At 43.9% G+C, this 17,526-nt stretch overlaps 1 protein-coding gene across 1 annotated transcript in view; it reads left to right on the forward strand.

Annotated features, from left to right (window-relative positions):
• PTPRG (protein tyrosine phosphatase receptor type G) overlaps positions 1–17,526 on the forward strand; it is a 375,249-nt gene that overhangs the window by 252,731 nt on the left and 104,992 nt on the right. The window lies entirely within an intron of this gene.

Genomic DNA, 17,526 nt, shown 5'->3' on the forward strand with positions numbered 1-17,526 from the left:
GATTAAATTTGGGTTGATTTCAGTAGGCAGATGGCACCGAACAGCTTCCAAAGGGGCTCTCTGTGGCCAAAACAGGCAAGTCTCGGCACCAAAGACAGGAATTTGTGATGATCAAAAACTTGCATATAGGAAGCTGGATAAGAACAGGAGATAAAAATACCTGCAAAATGCTGGTTTCTACAATATATTCTATCTTTCAATTAAGGAAAACAAAAAGAATGTTTTCAACTTGCACCCCCAATTTTTCATGTTCAGATTTTTCATTTCAACTGCTGTTGATGATTTCTTTGGGAAACTGGAATGTTTTTGAATATTTTGTATAAAGGAAGGAAGGAGGGGGAGAACAGATGGGGAATCGCTCTGTGCGTTTAAAAAAAGGAAGAAAAAAAAAGCCACCAACACACGTAGTTTCAATTTTGTTATTTATCGACTTTCAAGCACTCAACAGTGAGGCTTTAACCTTACTCTGATTCATACCTCTGTACAGGTCAAGTATATTAGAGATGGCATTTAGTAGTAAAATGGCTATTTAGGACAGAGTTTGTAAGGAAAACAAATCAAGAAGGTTTCAACGATGAGGTCCATCAGCCTTTATTGGAATGCCTAAACGGGTAGCTGGCTCCCAGGAGTGCTGAGCAACCTGCAATTCCTCCCGAAGGCTTGGGTTTAGTAGGGAAGGTTTTGGCTGTTGAGGAAGGATGCCGTGGGGCATCCCTTTCTTCAAGATCGTTGTTTGGAAAAGAGAACATAAGAACAAGTGCCCTGCACGGCTGCCTGCTCTCCTTCCAGCCTAGGGCCATGTGCAACATCCCAAATTTTCTGTCCATTGGCAGCAGTGTGGATGAGCCAAGTCCAGGCAATTGTGTGGGAGCTGGATCGTGAATGTAAGTGACGTCCCTGGGCACCCCTGAGCATCCCAGGCATCCCTGGGCATCCTGAGCATCCCTGTGTATTCGTGGGCATCCCTGAGCATTCCTGGGCATCCTGAGCATCCCGAGCAAGGGCGTTTGGACGAGCGGAGGGCCGCGGGCTCGCACCGTTCTTGGAAGCAAACCAGGGTGCTGCTGCTGCGCACCCGTGCGCTGCCAAGAGGCATTTGCAGCCTCTAGATCGCGATGGCTGCAGCCTGCTGTGTTGAAACTTTTCTATCCACAGGCTGACTGTGCAGCGGGGAAAGATAATCTGCCTTATGTGCACTTATCTTCTTCAGTGTTCATCTTCCTTTCCCTTCTTCTCTCCGGCTTTAAACACTCTTTTCGTGGTACTTTCCAGTAAGGCAGAAGAGCAGAAAGCCAGATTCTGTATCAGATGACCTCCAAAGCATAATACCTTCAATTTGAGCTTTTTTGTAAGGTTGATTTTTGAAGGATATGGTCTATGTAGAAAGCAGTGTCATGCAGTTCTTTTGGTAGTAGCAAAGTACCAGCACATGAGAGTTTTCTTTTTTTTTATTGCTGTTTTTAGTTTCAGGTATGTCTAGAAGAATGTAATTCCAGAGTATCTAAAAAAAAAAAAAAAATTAGATATGAAAATGAGATTTTTTTTCCCCTCTCTCCTTCAAATGCACTGTAAATGCTTTTTTAATTGCCAAGTCTGGGATCATAACTCACAACTTCACTGTCAACTTCTCTGATTTTGATGCAGTAGCAAAGAACGTAGCTAACAAGGGTGATGGGTTATCAAGGGACTTGACTTTTTGTGATGGATCACATTCTGTTGCTAACGTTTGCTTTAATGGAAACATCAGAATTACTGATGATAGCAAGAAACTGTAAACGGGTTTTTTGCTTTGAGCGGACTCCAGAGTTGTGCAGTGTCTGCAATTTGAAAAACCCTCTCTGCATCTCTTATGGGCTGTCTCCTCAAAGCCTGGAGTTGTCTTTTGCTGCCATTAATGAGGGCTGGTCGCATGCATTGGGCAGGGCAAAGATCTCTGTGCCCTTCTAGGTTAATGTTCACTTGAATGTCAAGATCACGGACTTTTAGTTTACAGCATTGCAAGGTTTTATTGGACCTTTTTTTTTCCTTTTTTTTTTTTTTCCCTAATGCTTATTAATTATGTATTAATCCCAAGTGGGATGCCACTATTAACTTACCTCATTAAATTCCACAACAGTTTGTTAGTCATAGTTCTTGTAGCTGTCCCTTATATTTTAGTGTTTTGGTTTGAGTAATTTCCCCCAAAAGCTGGATCCGCGTGTATTTGTGTATTCTTTTGCCTCCCTTTGCTTCTCCTTGCCCTCAATGCTCAAAAGTGGAGTGAGTTTAGGAATATTTATAGTGCTTAATGTCTTAAGCACAGTAATTTGCTTCTCTGTGATTTAAAAATATGCTGCCTTAAAAAAAAATCACTTCTGTAGCCATGCAGTAAGAATCTTTAAATTGATAGAAAAGTATCTTGTGGAGTTTTCATTACCATCTCCTGAAAATGACACTTAGATGTCTAATATGGAAAAATTACAGTCGTCAGTCTGTAATCTCACCCCCTCCATAGTTCAGCAAGATTGATACTCGGGAAGTCTGCTGATTATAACCAGTAGGCAAAAAAACAAATGAGTTCCCTAACCACAGAAGCGCGTGTGGCATTTTGCTGGCTGGGGATGGTGGCCGCACGAGGGGGCTTGGGTGGACAGTGTCCACCAGCATCTGGCGCCTGCTTTGGAGGAGGCTCCTACCCCTTTGGGTTCTGAACAGTCACAAACTTGGCTGGTTTTCAGTGTTCCAAGGCCTTTTCTCGGGTCTTTGTGGTGGCAACAATCACTTTGTGCCCATCCTTCTTCTTGCAGGTTCCCAATGTGGTGCATTTCCGCTTGATCTTTTGGGTTTTAATGAGAGAGAGAGAAAACATAACGAAATAAAAATAATATAAATATAATAAATACATAATGTAATGCAAATATGTAGTATGTGCAACTATATAATTGAATAATAGGGTATAAACATGTTGTATAATAATAAAATAATACAGCAATTTTTGCTACCAGAGTCTGTGGCAAATTTTGCTAGAACTGGTCATAGGAAGGAAGGGTGAAGCTCTGTGTTGATCTCCTTTCTCGCCACGTCTTCACCTTCTGAATTGCTCCCTGTTTTCTCCCCTGGTACAACATTCTGCCGGGGGTCAAGGAAGAGCATAGTTTCCTGTCGGTATGTCTAGCCCTTTCAAAAATTTAATTCAATTTGTTTTCTTTGAAGATCACCCCATGTAGCCATGCAGGATTCGCACCCTGTTTGTCTCTCAGAAGGCTAAGCGGGTAATAATGTGGTTTGCATACATGGTGCAGGGGTGATGAAATCCAACTTTTTCCACTAGAAACCTGCAGCTTTCCAGTCTGCATGTGGTGCTGTCCTGCTGGGTGCTGTCCTGCTCTTGCAGAATGGCACTTATTTGCTTTTTTGTACCTTCCGTGAAATCGTAGCCTTCATATGCTTCTGGTTACCAATTAGCGTTATGGCAATTTTAAGTAAAGGTGAGCTCAGAAGCTGTTTGTAAATGATGGCTTCATTTCACTTGGTCCCATAAAAGAGAGATTGGTTATAAAGTCTGAATATATAAAAGAGATGGGTGAAATTGGGACTTTCTTTGCCTTTAGATCTTCTGGCTTAGATGGAGAAGTTATTCATATTAAATTTAAGCTGTTCTGCCTGAAGAGTTATTATTTAACTCTCAGATAGAACAGTGTCAAGTTTCTCCTAGTGCTGGCAATAATAAACAATGCAAGATTGGGATAGAATTGCCTGAGCAGCATACCAAATGTTGCAGAAAGCCTTCTCGGACAGCAGCTAATACATTTTTAATACAAATAAAACATAATTCTTTAGTCTTGTCTCAGTTTAATCCCTTAGGTAGAAAGAGTATACCAATTATGCATAATTTATATATTTGTTTGAAGTGCTTACCAAGATGCTCCATGCATGAAGTCTCTTTTTGCTAATAGGTTGCTGCAAGATGTGAGAATCACTTAGGGTTCACAGAGTGCAAATAATCACAGGAACACAGAATGGTCTCTTGGAAGGGACCTCTAAAGATCATCTAGTGCAACCCCCCTGCTCAATCCCTAACCAAGTCACAGAACATCCCACTGAAAAAAGAAAAAAAAAAAAAAAAAAGGTGGTGTATTTTTACCAGATTGTGCAAATACATGGAAAGGTGCAAGGGAAGGTGAGGGAGAGGCTGGGAGCAGTGAGTGCTGCCCAGTCCTGTCAGTGCTGCATGGTCTGGTGGCCGAAGCACCCACATAAGCACCACCCCAGGGGTTATTGGTGATGTTTATGACTTCTTGCATAATTCCTATATATTACACGTAATGCAAGGTGAACATTCAGGAAAATGTGCCTCTAATTTGATTGTAATCCATCCTGATTTATTCTAAATCCGCTGTTTCAGGGTACTGCTGGAGGGTCAGGTTGTTCCTGGTTTTTGTCATCTGTAGCTTCTGCATTGCAGGACAGCTCTGGGGCAAACGATACCTGAACCAGTGGTTTTCTGTATAGGGGTATAGTAAAGGCAAGCCAAGTGTGTCAGAGCCTGATCTGATCCTTTTCCTGAGGTCTGTTTACAGGGGTGGACATTAGAGTGTATGGCTGATGGCATGTCGCCCCCAAAAGTAATTGTAGAGCCCCAAGATGGCAGCTTGTCCTAGTTTGCCTCCTGCAAAACTCAGTTGGAAATCTGCATGTTCATAGAGTGGCGATGAGGATGGAAACCTGGGAATCCCTTTACAATATATTTTTCATAGCTTTCAGATGCGTCTTCTGAATCTGAGCTTCACTGAAAGCTAATCTGGCTCGAGCTGAGAGTCTGAAATGAACTAAATGGTCCTAGTTTAAGAACTATTAAATTCCCCCCATTTTTGTAAGTGCAGGTGCGCTTATATCAGAGTTCCCTTAAAAAAAAATGCAGCACAGGAGTTGAGATACGCTTTTATATGCATTAAGCTGTACTAGAGATAGGTGAGAGTCAAGACTGCCAATCAAGATCCTACTCTATGCCAAAAATGACTTGAATCTGTTCATAGCACCCCAGAACAGTGAGTGTTCAGAGGCTCGTGAGATGGAGAGGATTTTTGCAACGAGCCTCTCATATTTGCAACTGTTTCACAGCTCTGGGAGGGCTGCGAAGCCAAAGAGAAACTGCCTGGTTGCTGTCATCAAAAAAGTATTTAGCTGCTCATCGTAACCAGACCATTTCTGCGTATCAAAAATGCGTTGTAATGCAGTAGTTATCAAGAGTAAAGAGACTCTCTGCGAGAAGATATTGGTTTTGCAATGGGTGTACTGTATCAAATGGAGCCTAACTGTAGATTTGGCAAACCGTTCTTTATGAGCAAAGTAGAATGATGTACTGTATTAGCAAGTGGCTGGGTTATTACAGAGCTCAGCCTTGCTCCTGATAAAAATGGATTTTTTCAGCTTAAAATTCATCTTTACTTACTGCAGGAATATTGCTAAAACAGATTAATTTTGGATCTCTGTGTATTTTATAATGTATCGCATGTTATTTTAAGGCTGTAAATATATTAGCTGATCTGTAAGCTTCACTTAAGTTACTACTTTCTGGGTTTTAGAAGAAATAGGATCAGGTTAGGCAGGAATGAGGATGATTGAATTAAATAACCCTTTTTGATATATATTTTCCCTCAGGATCATGCCAACAGATCGATATTTAAAAGCAGCTCTGGGCTGTATGGGTAAATGTTGATTAGAAAGCAAAGCTTTGTAACCCTAAGAGCTAAGCTAGTATTTCTTTGTGTATTTTATGTGTGATTTCTGTGGCATTATCTATGTTCTTGTGTCTCAAAAGCAGCCAACATAAAATTATTTTCTCACTCCATCCTCCCCCCTGCCTCGCTAGCTACTTGGCAAACCTTCTCTAGCGTACCTAGATCCTATGAAAACATCTAATGTGATTTGAAATATTCTTGCACGAAGCATGATTAGACTACATCAATCACCTCTCAAAGATCTTTTCTGCGTTTCGTGTTCTAAGCTGCCAAGACGCCTGCTTTTCTATCGCGCTTTATTTTCTGTGAGACCTGAGCAGGCCCACGGCTCCCGTCTCGGGCGAACCCCTCGTGTTACGTGTTCTCCCAAGCGCCTACCTGTCCAATTCAACTTTGGGTCCCCAATGTGAAGTGCTCTGCTCTTGCCAACTCATTACGAGCGATATGGCCAAAGAAACAGTTGCCTTCTGCTCCTCTGCGTATCTATGGAGATTCATCATGTTTCTGCTAATAGGCTTCCCTAATAACACTAGGCCCACCCTGCCTTATGGCTAGACTTGTCTTTTCCCGTGAGTTGGGCAGAGAATGAAAGAGCACAACGAAAGCCGGCATCTAAAGCCCTCCGAGGTAGCTCTGTTTGGTGGCCGCTGCGTTGGGGATGAAGGCATCCATCATCGCCGAGTCCAAACCCGCTCCTTGTCTAGGCCCGGGCAGGTACTGATGCCTCTCTGCAGACAGATGGTGCCGGTGAGGGCAGCGGGGCCTGGGCGCGCGGCACCGCGTCTGTGCTCCGCGGGGCCATCTGGGCACTCGGGTTTCGGAGGAACTTCGCCCCCGCGCGCACTGCAGCTGCCTGTCGCCACACCTGCCTGGCGGAGCTGCTGAAAGGCTCTATAAATTCATGCTGAGCTGCGGAGATTATCGCTGTCAGCTGTTCCTGTGTCAGTAGCAATTTTTTTTAATGCTGCATTTATGTCGTAAGAGCCCAGCCTGTGCTTCCCTTTTAGGAAATGTTTCCTTTCTTCCTGCGTTACTGCTTGGATTGCAGCTCGAGTGTGTAAGTAGAGGTTTATCTTGAGCACTGGTGGATTTTGTTATGCCTCTCGTATGGTCAGTGCAGCGCTCCCTGTGCATCCGCATTACAGCCGAGCTGCAATTCAAACAGCGCTGGGCCCCAGAAACTCTGGGGATAATTACTTGTGTAGTCTAGAGGTGACTCTGTCCCTCTTCTGGAGGTAGCTCTTGCAGAGCCCTGGCTTTGTAGCTCACTCTGTACCAGCTCGAGCACCTTGCATGGATTGCAGAGGGTGCTAGGGACTGGGGTGCCATCATCCATGGGTGTGGAGCATGCATCCTGCTAGGTTTTAAGAAGAGAGATGGAAGAATTTTTCCAGAAGTGAGTAACAAAAGAAGGGTCCTGGCCGCAGCTTGTGACTCAGGTGATCCAGCTTGATTGGACTCCGCTTGGTGATAGAAATCACATTTACAGCTCAGGCACATGGGTCTGATCTGCGGACATGCAGGAGTTAAAGCACCAGCGTGTGAACAGAAAGGATTGAGAAGAAGGAACTGAGCACCTAAAAATAATGGGTGCTCTGGCAGGCGGATTCAGAGAGTGTGTGAAAAACGAGGAGAGAGGTGAGCCGTGCCTTCCGGAGGGCACTCCTGCTCCCATCCGCAGGAAGTTTCTCCATCGCTACGTACAAAGAGCACCTTTTGTTTCAACTGTAGGCAAAGTTTTGCTCTAAATTGTGTTCAGCTGCGTTTTATTTCTTCTCATATGCCATTCCTAAGATTTTGAGCTCCTGGCAATTTTGAAACCACGTCCCCTGCCTGGGAGGAGAGCTCCCTGGCCGAGGATGGGGCACGACAACCGCTGCCGTAGCCGGCTCGCGCTCCGCGGCATCGCCGGGAAGCGCTCCGAACCCGGCGAGCGGAGGCGTGGAGGGTAGAGCATCCCGGGAGCTCTGCAGCTTTAAGCCCATCAGTGACTCGCCGTGATTGAATAGCACCCACTTTGCTGCTGCTGAAATGTAGAACATCTTGAAACAAGCTCACATGTCATGTTAGTTTTTGTATTTCTTTGTATTTCAAGAGGAAGAGACTGCTGTCACCAACTGAATGTTTCCCAGGCTCTTAATGCACTTGTGTTCTAAGTGCTGCTTTTTTTTTCCAGCGCAATTATTTCTCCATTTTCTCCAAACACAAACCATGATACCTGTTGAAATGGCTCTGTAAGGAACTGAGTGAGCTGTTGGGTCATGCTATCAACAAGAAAAACAAACAGCTTGACATCTGCTCCTCGCTGTTGTGTAGTGCTACCCCAGGTGAGACGGGGCTGTTTTTGAGGCTGTGCTTTTGCTGGCAGAGCAGCAGCCTAGGAGAAAGCTGCAGGCCGCATCCTGCCGTTCATCGTTCCAGAGTTTGGATGAGATTTAGCTGTGGACTCCAGGACTGACGCGCATTAGCCTGAGCAAGGTTATAATACAAACGGAGGCAGGGAAAGGTCTGCGTGGAGGTCTCCTTGGGGAGGTTGTGTGGCCATGTGGCATGAGCAAGACGGCTTTTCTCGACAGAAGTGAATATGCTTGGTCTAATAAAATTACTTCTTTCATCAAAACTTATTTTCTTATAGGCCCTAGGTGTTGTTCACAACAGGAACGAGTTTGCATCCCTGGGGTTTTGATTCAGCGCAGTGGCTGCCAAATTGGGAGCCTAGTAACGGGGCTGCTGTCCCATTTGCAGCATCAGGGCATCTTCACAGTGTTCCCATTAGGAGTTTGGTGAGGAATGGGCACGGTGACCTTCCACAAATGCAAAGGGAGCTCCTTGGTGGAGCGAGAAGCAGGAGGAGAGGAGGCAGCGAAGCGGCACACGCGTGCAGGGTGATGGGGACGTCGCGTTGGAGGAGACAGAAGCAGCTTGGCAGTGGGAAGGAAGAGCGAGGTGGAGGTGGCAGGTGGGTGATGGAGGGGGAGGTGACATGAGGAGTGAAAGTGGAAGCAGAAGGGGGAAGCTGCGAGGATTAGTGGGGGCTTTCTACCTCCATCTGCAAGAACGGAGACATCACTCATCATCTATAAAAGATAAGTCAATAGTGAAGAACGTACTTGAAAGAGAACTGTAAATGCTAAAGTGGATCAGGGATGGCAGACTTGCTTGTCGTCTTCTGGCAGAAAGCTGTTACTGAGCACCACTGATGTAAAATCCTTGCGCTGCCAAGATACCGAAGATGCCAGGATCATCCCCCAGGCCACCACTGCCTCAGAAACAGGAGGTTTGTTCTTGCTCCTGCAGAAGTTCCAGTGCAGCTAGATCCATTCTCCACAGACCTCAAAAAGAGGTAAAAGGAACATCAAGCAAACTACACTGGATTTGGATGCCCTGAAGAGGGAGATAAAAATTCTGCCCTCCAACAGTGTGTTTGCACTGGCTTTCTAATTCGATTGTGAACTGAGGTGTGGTTGTCATCAGGGAAGTGACCGCATAATTTAATTGACATTTCTGCTTCCTCGGGGCTTGTGATTCATAGATGCTGGCGTGAACCAGCTTGTCTTGGCAGGCCGGGAGAGCCGTCGGCGCCACGAGGAACAGGCCAAGGGCACCGCTAGGAGAGGAAGTGAGAACTTGTGATGTAGGACGAACAAGCGGCCTAGGGGAGCTGGGGTGACCCCTCCATCTTAAAGGGGTGGTTGTTGTGGCCTCTCTTGCAAAATCTTTGGTGTTGCCTGGAAGAGAGGAAAAATGCTGGAAATCTCCTGGCTGCCAGGCAAGTGTAGCCAGAGCAGTGACATTGCAAACCCTTGCAGAGTGCTGGGGTGCTGTGTGCCCATCTGAGCTGTCCCCTTACGCCCATCACAATGTCCTGCATGCTTTATTTTCTGTTTTAGCTACCAGGCTCCATCATCTTATTTTCAAAAAAAAAAAAAAAAAAACCCAATAATAAAGAAAATCACTTTTTTTTTTCCTTCATTGCTGAACACCAGCCTCGTGCTAGGAACAGGAGATAGACAGCTAACTTCTGCTTTTCTTCCACAATTCTGAGTTTAGCCTCTTCAAGTATATGAAGCTGTATATCAAAGACTAGGTGCCATGTGATCTGGTTATAGTGCTCTTGGCGTTTTTTTTCATTACACCATTTTTCTCCTTACTTAGGTGAAAACTGTTATTTTTTACCTAAAAACTTCCTTAAGTTGGGCAGATTGTGGAAACTCTAAAAACAGGCCCAAATCCTCTTTTTTTCCTGCCCCCCCCCACCCTTAGATTGAGAACAGTTTATAACTGATGGCAGTTTTTATAAAATAGGCTCCATCCTGATAAAATGTTACCCCCTGGTGTGTCATTTTTCCAGCTGAACTGCTGGTAGGATTGAGAGATCTTGCACACTGCTGCTTAAATAAGTAGACTACATGCTCTATGAAGAAATCATATTATTTTCTCAAAGGAGGACATGTAGGCTCAGTGCACCAAAATTGCTTTAAATAAACTTGCAGCTACTCTTGCCTTCTTTTTTTTTTATTTTTTTATTTTATTTTTTTGCTTTTTTGGCACAGCTGCGAGTGGTACAGTCTATCAATCAAGCTTTCCTGGCTTGGAGAATGTGCTGCTGTAACTGTCTCTCCTCCTTACACTTTTGTCTTCTACTGAGCTTTGTATCTTAAATATTCTATTGCCCTTAATCAGATTGTGCTTTGGGGCTGCAGGGACCTTTTGTTTTTTTCCCCACATGTGTGCTTATTAGGATCTTTCAGTAATTTGTTAATTTACTGTGCTATTCACTTGCAGTAAATCATCTGTGTCGGACATTCAAAATGCAAGAATGTTTTAATGAAATTAATGCCCTGCTAGGTTGCCTTATCAATAGAGTGAGTCAAAGTTTAGGCAAATGAGTGCCTGAAAAAAAGGAAGATGTGTGACTGGCTGTTTCTTTCTGTGCTGGGGGTTGCAAATCTTGTGGTGGTGAATGGACGTATTGCTGTTTTCAGCCTAGTGCACCCATAACAGATCTAATACGGGATCAATGTTTCTATCAGCTGCCAAAGAAACTCAGTGTGCATGTACCAAAAATACTCTGCGCTGAATTATCAAGCAGGGCTTATCTCTTTATCTTTGAGTTTAAGGAGCTGGCCTTTTATTTATTTTTTTTTTTTTTGAGACAGTGTCTTACATTAACCTGTCACCATGCAAAATGCCAGTGCCGAGTTTCCCTGTGTTATAAGTTTTTCTAAGGAAAGCTCTACTACCCTCTTTGCTGTCTTTTTTTTTTTTTTTATGATGTTAACATTTCAGTCTATCTGTAGTGTAGACTATTTGTGCTGCCCATGTTTTCAAACAGCCCTGCTGCACCTAATGAAAATGCAAGTTGCTGGTCTATAATGTTGTTCATCCCAGGGTGGCAGTAACTAATTCCCCGCCCCGAGGCAGCGGGTACCAAGCGATGGGACCGGAGTTGCTGCTGTGGCATCAAAGCTGGCGGCTGCATCACTCTTGCACAGACACAAGTGACAGCCAGGGCACCTGACCTTAAATCTCAGTTCAATATCTTTTAAAACTGTTCTGGAATTCAAAAAAAAAAAAAAAGGAAAAAAAAAAGGGGGGAAAAAAAAAAGTGCATCTTCCTCTTTGGGATCACAAGTTAATATCTCACTGAGGTACCCTCCAAAATCTGTGATGAAATATGAAGTTAATCCATCACTAGTGAGCTTTCAGTCAGAATGATGTATTATTCAAAGTGGAATTACCTAGAAGGATCAATGCACACCCATTATTCTATTTAAAATAATCATTGGAAGAGTCATTAACTTTTTTTTCCCCTCTTTTCAAACAACATAGTGAATGAGACATCTAGGAACATTCCCCTCTGCCAGCATGCGCAGCTCTGTGACTTCAGGATTTTTTCATTCATAGCAGGGTTATTAACACCTGAAAGACAAAACCCAGATTTAACTCAACAGAATTTGCCTTCAAATCACTGAACCTGAAACCAGTCGCCATAGGCAAAGGCGAACTCAGCATTAATGCATGTTTTTTTTAAATCAAAGGTCATAGCAGTATCTGTGTGAAATAGTGCATGTGCCAGCATAAGGTTCAGTGTCACATTTTGCCTGGGTACCTGTTTTTCTCTCTGATTTTACGCATGAGCAGCAACTTGAAGTATTAAGGGGGCTGTTGCCATTCCTTGTTTTCCCTTACAAATGTATTCTGCAAGATACTTACTTGGGGCAGTGCATTTATTACACAGCAAATGCTTTCTGTTTCCCAGCTCACCTCTGTGAAGCTTCAGGCTCTTGGCCAGATTTGTCCTTTTGCATCAGCTCTTATGGGAGATGTGCAATTATAGCATATATGGGGAGGATGGAAGAAAATATCATCGGTGGAGGAAGAGGAATATATCATTCTTGGATCATTTGCTGCTTGTGAAGGTGAAAAACTTAGGGCACCAGATCTGGCTTATCACTGTGCTGGGGGCTCTGTAGGCGTTTTCTTGAATACACAGATAAGTCAGTGTGCTGCAATACTGACCAGTAGCCATTCATACCCTTTAGTTGTCCTGAAAAGGTCCAAATAAATATTTTCTGCTATATTTTGAATACAGTCATACCCTTTGGCTCTCCTGAAAAACTCCAAATAAATATTTCCTATTGTATTTCAAGGCAAAGCACAGGTGAACCTTCCATATCTGTTCGTCCCCATTCCAGATGCTGCTCTAATCTTTCACTTCCTTTTACATTCTGAAATGATTCAGGTGTGAAATATTTATCCACAACCAGATTTTACCGTGTAGGCCTCAGAAGGGTGAGCCGAGACATGGGGTGTCCTCTCCTGCACTGCAGATCATTGCAGGGCTAAAGGATGAGCTCCCAACTGTGTTACAGGTAGGACCTACTTGAGCTATCATATAATTTGGCCCTAAAGACACGATTTGGAACAATTTCACTGTTAATATATCAAATATTTTCGCTTTGCTGTGAAAATGTATTTCCTTTGACTGCGATTCTCTTGAATTTTTTGAACTCCTGTTGCTGTGACGTCAAAATATATATTAATGTATGGCATAATGTTTGCGTTAGTGGGGTTCTTCCTATTCCCGTTCTAAAACAGTGAAAATAAAGGTCCTTTCCCACAGAGATACAGGGCTGGCATCTGTCCAACAGTGCTGGACCAATAAGAGAATAAATTGTTTAATCACATTGATTGTCCTGAATTCCTACAGGACAATTTAATCTCTGTAACCTAGTTAATATAGAATAGGATTTTTTTCACTGTTTTCTGTTCGTACAGTGTGTTCAGAGAGCAACGTTTGCCTGGCGAGCTGTAGATCTTGCCGCAGACTGAACGGAGCTGAATTCAGGCACTTGGGGGAATATTACCCCTGACTCTCACCATTGTAATTGAAAGCAGAGTTTGACACCTCGGCATCTCTCCGTGTCAGCCACTGTCACTGGCTTCAGCTGCCACGGTTAAGTATGTAGTCATTCATCCTTGGCAGGCACCGGCCTTTCCAGCGCGAGGGGATGGGCTCTGGATGTTAATGCCACGGCGCTCCGGGAGCAGCTGCCTATATCGAATTCAGGGCATGCAGATTGTCTTGGCCATTTCACTTAGCAGATGGGTAAGCCTTGATAGATTGAAGATTTAGTTTCCAAGTCAAGGGCCAAATGTTGCAGTGGGAGAGAAAAGTAAATTATATCACTATTCTGAGAGGAAGGGCTCAGGTAGTGGATCACAAAATTGTTGCCATTCATTTTCCTCTCACTCGCACAAAATGCATGTCATTTTGCCTTTCGGTATAGCCAACTGTGGCGTTCTCCTTGCTTCTGAAATGCTTTGCAGTACTGTCTGTGAGCCCATTTAATGAGCTTGAAAGCAGCTGCTGCAAATTTATGACAGTTTAATAAGTCTAAATGCCAGAGTTTTTTAGGTAGAGATGAGGGAGAAATTTGTATTTCATATTGCTCAGAATGGAAGGTTTTTCTTCCTTTTTTTTTTCTCCCCACACCCTTTTCCTCAATGCAGCAGACCTATTTAAGCATATTTTTAAAAGGAAAGCACAGTCCTCGTATCGGGGTGGTTCAAGCTATTATTTTTTGCCTATTTCTAGCAAGGTAGCTCTTATGGGTGATCGTCAGAGAGCTCTGTGGTGCTGCCCTGGCCATTGCCCTGTTGGTTAATGGAAGGAAAACCTGGTTTTTGGAGAGGCTGCCCAGAGCAATGGGAAGGGGGCACAGGAGAGCAGGGGGAGCCTTTGCCCTTGGGCAGGGCTCTCCAGCCTAAGATTTGTTTTAGCTGTATGGCCCTTCTTGCTGCCTTGGAGATAGCTGGGGCAGCATCCCCAGCTTTTTTCGTTATCTTTAGTTTTCTCACAAAAGTCATTGCAAACCCAAATCTGAACACAGCTCGTGCGTTAGATGGCTCAAAAGGTTTTGCCGGTTTGTTGTTTTTGTTGTTGCGCTTTATCGAAGGGATACCAGCAGAAGCATCGGCCATGGTTTGCTTATGTGATCTTGGCAGTAGTTTAAATTATAGCAGGCGATACAGATTATAGCACTTAACAATTTTGCTATTTTTTGTAAAAACAGAGGCTTGGAGAAACTCTGGGCTTATTCTGTAAAATAATCAGAGCAGAGAGCTTCCGCTCCTTGATGTACAATGAATGACAGAAGATGTGAACTCATCTTTTAACTCTTTAGGCCATGCTGAGCTCAGAAGTGCCGTAACACAGTGGCTCCCTGCAGAGTAAATAACCCCTTGCCCTACAGAGTCCATCTTCACATCCTACAAGCGTGATCCATGCGGCTTTGGTGTTGTCCATCCTCCAATCATGCTCCTGCTCCGTGCGTTGTGGGAACTTTGCTCTTCCGCAGTTAAAAGCATTAAAAACTTGTATGTATGATTGCATTACACTCTTCCGAGCAGGCTGCAGCCAGTGGCACTGCTGAAAGGTGCTAACGCCGGTGTCGAGAAGTTTGTGCTTGATCAACCATGGGAAGGAACCAGCGCTCGGTCGCGGCGAAGCAGGAGCTGTAGCTAAGTGCAGCCTGCCCAGGGTAACGATTTCCACCGTGCCTTCGCTTGAAGAACGTCCCCATTTGTGACTGCAGAGCGAGGCCGCTTGGGCAGGACCTTTTCCTACATGGTGAAGTGCTTCTTTCATTCACTGCATTAAAGTCAAGCCCAGATTTGGCATATGCACCTGAAGGCACCCAAAGGTTCTGACAAGCAGAGTCTTTGCTTCCTCCTCTCACCTTCATCCCGCACTTCCCCTATGGTGGGAGCTCTCTTAGCATAGAAACTGCATAATGATATTCCTGTATTTATTTTCCCCTTGCAATTAGCGTGATAGTTACCTATTTATTTCTGCCAAAGAGGATTACAGGCATCATTCAATTATAAATGATGCTCGTGAGCAGTATTTATCCAGTTTGCTGCAGACCTATATGGTGTTAGTCAGACTTGAGCGAGTGCATCTTCTTCAGGGAGCAGCGCTGGTGGTGACGGCTCTGCAGGTGTTTTTAAGGCTATTTTGGGCTGATGATTTCTCTCTCTGTCATGAACCCTTGCTGCGCAGAGCCCTCACAACTGCATGGACCCTCACAACTGGCAGCATAGCAAGTTTGTGCACGGGTTCCTCGTGCCAGAGAAGTCTTCATTCGTGGTGTTTCTCCTGCGTTTGCCCCTTGAAACAGGAGGGGAAACTCATTGCCCTCCTCTCACGGGGCAAGCAAAGCCTTGCTCTGCTCTCACAGCTCTCTTGCTGGATGCAGCCTGGATGTCACAAGCTGGTTGCAGATGTACAGGCTTCCTGTAGCTCTGCAGCCAAGGTGTCAGTCTGGAGAATTCATCACCATTGCCCCTTAGGATATATTCGTAAGATAAAAAAAAATACTACTACAGTAGAGATTATATAACAAAATAGAGAAAAACAGTTTGTAAAGGAATATAACCTCAAGCTTTATGGCACAAAATCATAAGGAGATCAGAAGGACGCTTTTTATTCTAGAGATGTTGTCCTTTTTTCCCTTTCCTCTCCCCACTTCCCGCTTCTTTTAAGTATCAGCTGTTGTCAGAGACAGGATTCTTGTGCGGGTGAATCTCTGATCTGCGCCAGCACGGTAGCTCTAGGCCAGTTAAACCACAGGCATAAAGCATTAGAGATAGGACTTGACATTTGGGGTTTCAGAAACCTTCTCTTGTCTATGAACACAGACAGCAAAAGGATACAGACAAGTGCAGAAAGATAGAAAAGAAATTCACGGATGGATTTTTTTAAGAACTTAAAGGAAAAAGAAAGATAAAAGTTTTTCTCTGAAGCCAGAGCTGTTACACAAAATGAGAAAACTTTGGGGCACTTTTCTTGTGGTCTTACCAAGATCCTGAAATGGGTGTACTGAGATGTGGGAGAAACATATGTGAGTGTAAGGAGAAAAAAGAAAAACATCTAGAGGGAAAATAAGACTATATCCCAATCAGGACGTAACTGAAATCTCCCCAAGTGCTACTTGTTTGTGTGTGATTTTGAGAGAAGCATGAGATCCCACTCTGGCTGCCCTTGGAGCAGATGTGACTACAGCTGCACAGCGCGTTCCTGTTGCTACCTCCAAGGACAGAACATGGCTTTTGATTTCACGCTATTGAAGAACACTGCGTTTGCTGAACGCCTTCTCACAATACTTGCTTAGCTGGATCTGTGGGAGATACAGCACCTCGGTGCAGCAAAGGGCCACTGCCTAGCCTGATAGGCTAAGAATTGATCTATCTTGGCAGAAAATCCCAAAAGGAAGGTTTTTAACCTTTAGGATTCTTTCCAGGTATTTACTTCCCTGAGACTGGTTGTGGCTGTCATTAGAAATAAAAACAAAGCGAACAAAATTAAACTCTCTACAACTTATGGTTAAGTAACTACGAATAAAACATGCTTCAAGTCTAGAGGAAGTTTTTCTTCCAGTTATATACTAAATTGTTAGTAGCTGTTTAATGATTTTTTTTTAGTGGTATCCATGGCTTGGAGAAACCTAAATAAATGGAAAAGATGCAGGAACATGTCTTCCAATAGCTCTGCATTTTTTGAAGTGTTTACTGCTGATTTGCCAGAAGCCAGACAGAACCTACAAAGTGGGTCATTGGGTTCAGTGTGCTGTGATTATTATTTATACAGAGCCCAAAGTGTACAGAGCACCCCTTTGGGCATATAAAAGTTCATGCTTCAAAGAACTCGCAGCCTTCAGGCCTAATAATGTTATTGCCAGAAACATCTAAGCTGTATATATTTCAAAGCAGCTCTTGCCATGTTCGTAATTTTCTTGCAAATCTTGCCCTACCTGATAGTAGCGAGTCCTGGAGTGCTCTGATGAGAACAGGATCTTTTATTTCCACTTAAAACACCAAAGCAAAACAACCCTTTTTCTTTTTTTTTTTCCCCGCTATGGAAGAGAGCTTAAAATGGGTCCTGAGCACTGTGCAGTAGTTCAAAGGCCAAAATACAAATAAACAGGAGAAAAAAAAAAAGTATTGCAATGCAGTTAGCTTAAAAAGTAGTGAGTTTTCTAAGATTCCTGTGCTAATGATGGGGAAGGAGCCAGGGAAGAGGCAGGCTGGGGCCTGTGGGACTGGAGCCGTGGGAATCTGCCTTTCTCCTCCAACAGGTTGTTGATATTTGTGATTTTTGTGGTAATATCCCTTTACTCCTGCTTTTTGTGTGTGTGCTTTCTGTAAAAATTCCTCAGCAAAGAAAACTGCTGAAAAGGTTACTGAAAGAAAGAGCTGTAATTGATAACACAGAAATGACCAAACAGTATCAAGGGCCGTG

This window comes from Tinamus guttatus, unplaced genomic scaffold (genome assembly GCF_059628265.1).
Source record: "Tinamus guttatus ecotype Peru unplaced genomic scaffold, ASM5962826v1 Tinamus_guttatus_pri_ptg000307l, whole genome shotgun sequence".
NCBI classification, from domain to species: Eukaryota; Metazoa; Chordata; class Aves; order Tinamiformes; family Tinamidae; genus Tinamus; species Tinamus guttatus.